Source organism: Tursiops truncatus, chromosome 12 (genome assembly GCF_011762595.2).
Source record: "Tursiops truncatus isolate mTurTru1 chromosome 12, mTurTru1.mat.Y, whole genome shotgun sequence".
NCBI classification, from domain to species: Eukaryota; Metazoa; Chordata; class Mammalia; order Artiodactyla; family Delphinidae; genus Tursiops; species Tursiops truncatus.
The window spans coordinates 35577685-35585004 of NC_047045.1; the positions used below are offsets into that span (position 1 = coordinate 35577685).

The following is a 7320-nucleotide window of genomic DNA, read 5'->3' on the forward strand; positions in this document are numbered from 1 at the left end:
TGCGATCATAATAATTTCACTAGCGCTCTTTGTTTGAGGAAAGTTGAATTTTAATATGTATCTCTAAGTATTACATAAAATTTGAGTGATATAAAAATGGGAACTGTAATTTAATCATACTATTGATAATTGTAATCAAAACCAGGCAAGCACTATAGTGGGCCAAAGTTAAGGCAAGTCAGAAGTGAACTCATGATCTCTCAGGCTCATTATCATCAAATACGTTGAATGACAATACACATAGCAAAAGATGCTATTTTGCAGACATCTCATTCAGTTCTTTGTGCAATCAACATTCACGTGCCAGACAGCCTTCTAAATGCTAAATAAGCAAAAGATATGAACACACCTCAGTCCACAAGCATCTTATGGTCTAACGGAAGAGTTCAACAGGTAATCTGATAACTACTGTGAAATTCAGTGATGCTATTATGGGTGTCTGGCAAGCACAACTAGAACACCAAAGAGCAGCCTCAAAGCCAGTCTGGGGGGAGAAAAGGCTCCTTGAAAGAGATGGCTCCTAGCTTGCAAGGAGGAGAAGTGGACAGAGCAGTCAAGCAAATTCCAGGAAGGGGTGAGAGTTCAAGGCATAACCAGACACCTGCAGGTTTCAACATGGTTGGAAAGGAGAAAGGATGAGAAAAGCAAGAAGACAGGCCCAGAAAGTTTAGCAGGAGTCAAATCAGAAAGAGCATTTTGAGTGTTGGCCTTGTTCTCCGATTTTCTGTGTTTTTTTTTTTTTTTTGCAGACGCCACCCTGCTCTCATCAGCCTCTGGCCCGCCATCTCCTTGAATCTTAACACCATGCCTTCAATTAAGTTGCAGAGTTGTGACGGAGAGATATTTGAAGTTGATGTTGAAATTGCGAAACAATCTGTGACTATTAAGACCACGTTGGAAGATTTAGGAATGGATGATGAAGAAGGTGATGATCCAGTCCCCTTGCCAAATGTTAATGCAGCAATATTAAAAAAGGTCATTCAGGGGTGCACCCACCACAAGGACGATCCGCCTCCTCCTGAGGATGGTGAGCACAAAGAAGAGTGAACAGATGATATCCCTGTTTGGGATCAAGAATTCCTGAAAGTTGACCAAGGAAAACTTTTTGAGATTATACTGGCAGCAAACTACTTAGACATCAAAGGTCTGCTTGATGTTACCTGCAAGACTGTTGCCAATATGATCAAGGAGAAAACTCCTGAGGAGATTCGAAAGACATTCAATATCAAAAATGATTTTACTGAAGAAGAGGAAGCCCAGGTACGCAAATAGGACAAGTGGTGTGAGGAGAAGTGAAATTTTGTGTCTGATGCTGTAACACTGTAAGGATTGTTCCAAATACTGGTTGCACTGCTTTGTTTATAATTGTTAATATTAGAAAAACAGTCCACAAATGCAGCAGCAAATCAGTTGTATTAGCAGAATGTTGTCCTCAATGCATGTGTAGTTTCAGTACAGATTCCAAACTTATGACTCAGTTTCTTCTAGTATGATCAAAAGTTCTTTATTCTTTGCTCTGAATAAAATTGAACTGCGGGTTCTCTATAGAAAGTGGCATTTTGGGCTTTCCCTCTTTTTGTAAAGCAACTTATGCCTAGTTTATTGTCCAGTTAACTTTAGTTTAGTGACTTTTAAAAGTTGGCATTGTAAATAAAACAACTTGCAAAACATTTTCTGAAATAGAATTAACAACATATTATCTTTATTCATGAGTTGGAAACTGGAGAAATGCTAATTGAGGTAAATGTTATCAGAATGTCTTCCAGCTTCCTGGAGTCCACTGGTATTGATTAACCTGTATGTAGCAGGGCTCCCTTAATTGGATCTGAGGACTTATTTTTGCATTTTTAATCCTCTCAGCTTTGAATATGTTGGCTAGAGGCTCATTTACTACTCAGTTTGTGGTTTGGGAGGAAACAGAATTAGACAGTTTGCTGGCTTTTCTATTAAAAGAGACACTTAACCCATGTGGTGTGTCATCTTTTTATAATCAGTAATCCTATGTGGGGAAAACCATAAACACTACTTGCATGTAAAAAATAATTTAACCTTTAATGTTAAAATGTATGGCGTTACCCAGAAAGCATCAGTCACGAATGCAAGATACTTTCAATAAAAAGTAAGTTAGGTAAAAAAAAAAAAAAAAAAGAAAGAGCATTTTGTATCACATTAAAACTTCGAGATTTTATTCTCAGAAGCAATAGGGAGTTGTTAAAGAATTCTAAGAAGGGGTAAGACATAATAAGATTTTAGAAAGATGTGGCAACACTGTGGAACACTAGAGGACCATACCCTATATGGAGACTTAATGCAGTGATGAAGGAAGAGACATGAGAAACCGATGCAGGGAATATGGTATTTAGGATAGAAAAAAGAGAGAGAGAGAAATTGGAGAGAGATTTATGAGCAAGGAACACCCATATTGGGCAATGGTTCAACATGGGAGAGAAGCAAAGAAAAGATTCAAGGGTGATTCCCACAAAGCTGCTTTACTAACTTAATCAGGGCTTTGCTAATCATGGCATCATCCATGGACCACAAGACCCAGGAGGAAGAAGGGGATTGTTAGAGGGAGGGATGGTAGGGGTGGAGATCCTGGTTAAGAAGGGCAGGAGATGATAAGGCTCAGTTTGGAATACCTTCAACTTGTATTGGACATATGAACACAAATTCCTAAAAGGCAAGTCTAGAGCTCAAGAGGAAAATGTGGATTTAAGATACAGAAGTTGTCACAATAAAAATGGTAGAATAAATTATGGTAATAGATATAGTAGCACATAGAATGAGAAGGGGAAAGGGCTAGGGACATTAAGATAGAGTAAATCAGACAAAAGTAGAAGAAAATATGATGGGTATTGTCAGCGAGACAAAATCTGAGACAATCTAAATATCATATTTATTGTATATTTCATTCTTGTCAGCTCAATGAAAATTTATATTAATGGGTTTTAACTGAATTATAGAGACCTCAATAAAATTATACTACCAGCAGCCAAAGTTCAGCATGATCTACAAAAAGAACACTAGAATGAGGGTCTCAGGCACCTACAAATTAGAACTATCTCTGCCTCTAACTCTTTAAGAGAGAACTAGTTTCCTAAACTTCCTGAGTTTTAGGTTCTCAATATTCAAAGTAAGGAAATTCAACCATCTAAGTTCCCTTTCAACTGCAAAAATCGGTGATCCTACTATGCTATGCTATGCTTTCTCCTTAATGCTCAATCCCTTGTCCCATCAACTGTATAATCATTCAATGCTTTCTTCATTCATTCCCTCTTTATAAGAAATATTTATTGAGGACCTGTCATGTGCCTGGCATTCTTTAAAGTACACAGGACAAAGCAATAAACAAAACAGCCAAAGTTCTTGCTCTCATGAACTAGTGGGGAGGAGAGATAATAAAGAAAAATAATATATGCAGGTGAGGAAAGGTGTTTTGAAGAAAAATAAAGTTTGGAAAGTAAAAGGGACCAGATTTTATAGAGAGTTGGCAGGAAGAGCTTTCTGATAATAGCATATTTGAACAAAGATCTGAAGTAAAGGAAAAAGTAAGCCATGCTTTTGTGGGAGAAGACAATTCTAGGCAGAGAAAAGAAAGTCCCTGCTGCTGAGGCATGCTTGGTCTCCTCAAAGAGTCACAAGAGATCTGATGTGGCTCGGGCAGGTGAAGAACACAGGAGCTTAGAGAGGTTGGATAAGTAATAGGAGGCCAGGAACACACTCAGAGATGTCAAATAGGCATATATGATTATGGACTAAGAATATATATATATGTTATGGATTGAATGTTTGTGTATCCCCAAAATTCATATATTAAAGCCCAAACCCTCAGTGTGAAGGTATTAGGAGACAGGGACTTTGGGAGGTAATTAAGTTTAGATGAGGTCATAAGGGTGGGGTCACCAGGATGATATTAGTGTCCTTACAAAAGGAAGAAAAGAAACCAGAACTCTCTCTCATCCATTTGAGGACACAGCAAGAAGGCAGTCATCTATGAGCCAGGAAGAGGGCTCTCATTAGAAACCAAATCTGCTGACACCTTGATCTTGGACTTCCCAACCTCCAGAACTGTGAGACATAAATGTGTATTGTTTAAGCCACCCATTCTATGGTATTTTGTTATAGCAGCCCAAGCAGATGAAGACAGGAGCCATGAATCTGAATAAGGCATTTAGGGGATGAGTATTTCTAGAAAAGACAAGAGGTCCAAAGACACAGCCTGAAGTGCTCTCACCAATTATGGCTGGGGAGAGGATGACCTGCACAGGAGACTGAGTAGGAGAAGCCAGTCAGGGCAAAGGAGAATGAGAAAGAGCTGAAACCCAGAAACCTGGTGCTGAGAGTGTTCTAAGAAAAAAAGGATGATCAATTATGGAAAGTGTAACTGGTAGACCACATATAGTGAGGATGCTATTTAGCAGTTAGGAGTCACCTTCGCAAGAGCTCTCTCAGTGGTGTGGTATCGACAGAAAGTTGATCTAAATGTGAGAGAAATAAAATAGAGGCAGTGAGAAGACACAATACTTTCTACGAGTAAGGGTTTTGCTATCAATGGGAACAGAAGTGATGCAGTGGCTTGAGAAGAATGTAGAGAACAAGGTTTTTCTTCATGGAAGATACTATATTTGTATGCTATTGATAAAGGTTCAGTGCAGAGAGGAATATTGATGAGACAGAGAAATAAATCACTTTTGGACCAAAACCTCTGACAAGAGAGGGTGAGATCCAGTGCCCAAGATAGGATGCAGCCTCAGATAGTCCATTGATTGTGAAAGAAGGGAATGCACAGTATATGGACGCAGGTAATTTGGAGTATTCTTCAAGGGCACATGTGGACGTTGTCTTCTACGACTTCTATTTCCTCAGGGGAATAAGAAGCAAGGTCATAGTAGGATTCTCGAGCAGTACTGAAAGTTCTCCTGTGGCCTGTGGTCATGAAGTGGAGCCAGTCATTATGGTTGTGTGTTTTTCTCCAGCTCCATTCAGCTACTTGAATGCAGCCACAGAGTGTGGTGAGATTAGCCCAAGTGTTGAGCACCTACTGTATTAAAGACTTGGGACTAGGGATAAAAGTGATTAGAGCTTCATGACATTCACAATCTTTTGGAAATTGAGGAGAAAATACATAAGCTAAAAAGTCAGTACAAAATATAGAATAATAACAAGTCAGAGAATATACAGACGGAGAAGGTAACTGCATTCAGGGCTGGGCAGGATCAAAGAGGACTGCCTGGAGGAGGCTGCTAATAACCTCCGTCTCTGACTCATGCGCCAGGTGACTCACAACTTCTCAGGTCTCGTAAGTAGCTGAGAGGATGGTTTGGTCACGGTAGTGACCTGTCATAGCGGCTATGATCCCAGTTCAACCAACAAAGATTGCTGAGTGAATTACTCTCTTTCCCACATCCTAAGATAAAAGGAAGTGAAGCAACATAAATCTGCAAATGTCTCTTCATTTACACTGTCAGTCAGAGAGAGGGAGAAATAAGAGGTCTGTCATTTCCCAGATGTGGTAGATTCTGTTTAGGTAGGTAGGTAAGTAAGTATGAATAAATACATACATAAACACATATATACATACATACCATTTTCTTTGCTCCCTCCTTCAACTCTACTCGGGTTTCCACTAAGATTGCTGCCTGCTGTATTCAGAGTGGGCTGGTACATCCCCCTTTGTGGACTGCCACAACATTACAGTGTGAGGAGTGTTTTGGTGTCCGTGCTACCTCATTTTGAGTCTGTGAATTCCTTTGTCCAAAAACCTTGATGTTATTTGCTTCCCTGCAAGAAGTGCAAATATTACGTTTTGGTGACCTAGATTCTCCAAGGAACCAGAATATTTGCTTCCCATTATATCTTATTGACACTATTTGATGTTCAATGACTTGTTTTTCCATTGCTCCCATACTCTCAAATTTGTTTTTATTGTAAGCCTGTTTTTTAATTCAGATATTAAAGACTATTTCTAAAATACCATTTATACTTGAATGTACAAACTTATGTGCTTTTATTCCTCATCATTATGATTCCTACAAAAGTAACATCCAACATGTGTTTTGAAAGAAGAATGAAGATTTTCCTGGCAGATAACTGAGAATGGAATTTCCAGGCAAAAGATCAGCAAGTACAGACACAGTAGAGTAAGACAGGAAGCAAATCCCATGTGCAAAGATACCATTTTTCTCAAGATACATGTAGCAAGAAAGGAGGCTCTGGCCCCAGCTCCAGAGGGGAGGTGTGTTTTCCGACTGGCCCAATCCATTTGTGATGATTCCATTTTCCTTGCCACCAATGAATTAGGCATAAATATGTGAAGCAATTCTATGGCCAATGACACATAGAAAGTCTGGAGGAGGAAGTGGTATTTCTTCCATATACAAAGAGACACACTGAAAAAGCAGTATGTCTTCAGTATGTCTTCTTCTGGACATTGTCATGTTTTCACATTTCCATGGAACTGTCACAGTTATCTTGCAAACAGAAGGGGCATTAGCCAAAAACAAGTCAATATGCTGAGGAATGGAGAGTAAAACTTTGACAAGAATTCAAGTTTTAGATAATGTCATTATTGCGTGGCTGAATCAATCAACCCAGAAGCTGCTGTCTCTTGGGACTTTTTTTCCTATGATTTATTACATCTAATTCTTAGAAGGGAAAGAAGGAAGAGAGGAGGGAAAGAGGAAGGCAGAGGAGGAGACAGGGAAAGAAGGAGAGGAAATATCTAAAATAACTATAGAATTTAAAAATTTTTAAAAACATTTTTAAATGACAGTTTTGGGACCAACTGGCACAATTTCTCATTAGTGAAGTTTTCTTTCTCAGATTATAGACATAAGACTGCTATGAAAAACACAATTTTAACCCTTTTATTTGATAGACAGTGCTCACCCAAGTTCACAGTGCTTGTTGTAACAGAGTCAAGACCCCCGTCCCCAACCTGAAGCGCTGCTCAGTTTCAAGTCCAATGCTTAACAATTCCATTTTCACTGTTAGAATACCTGTGAATAAAAAGGATGCCATTTGCCTCAACTACCTCAAAGGCTTGTTGTGAGAAGCCAATATTATATTTGTGACTCATTTTGAATTCTAAGCAATGTTATTTTACCATAAATAAAAGGTATTAATTCACCATCACAATTCTTCCGATTCAAAAAAGGTAGCTTATATAGGAATAAATTACACCATTTCTAATTCATTTGTTAAAAACCACATAACCACATGAAAGTTCATACTTTTTCTCTTTACACTTTTATTTTAATAGAAGCAACTAATATTGGGTCATGGGTAACACTGAGTTTCTTGAAATAGATGACAATCGGT

At 38.6% G+C, this 7320-nt stretch overlaps 1 pseudogene; it reads left to right on the forward strand.

The window, feature by feature from the left end:
* The first annotated feature begins 761 nt into the window (after positions 1-761).
* LOC109549062 (S-phase kinase-associated protein 1 pseudogene) lies at positions 762-1867 on the forward strand (annotated as a pseudogene).
* Positions 1868-7320: the final 5453 nt, after the last annotated feature.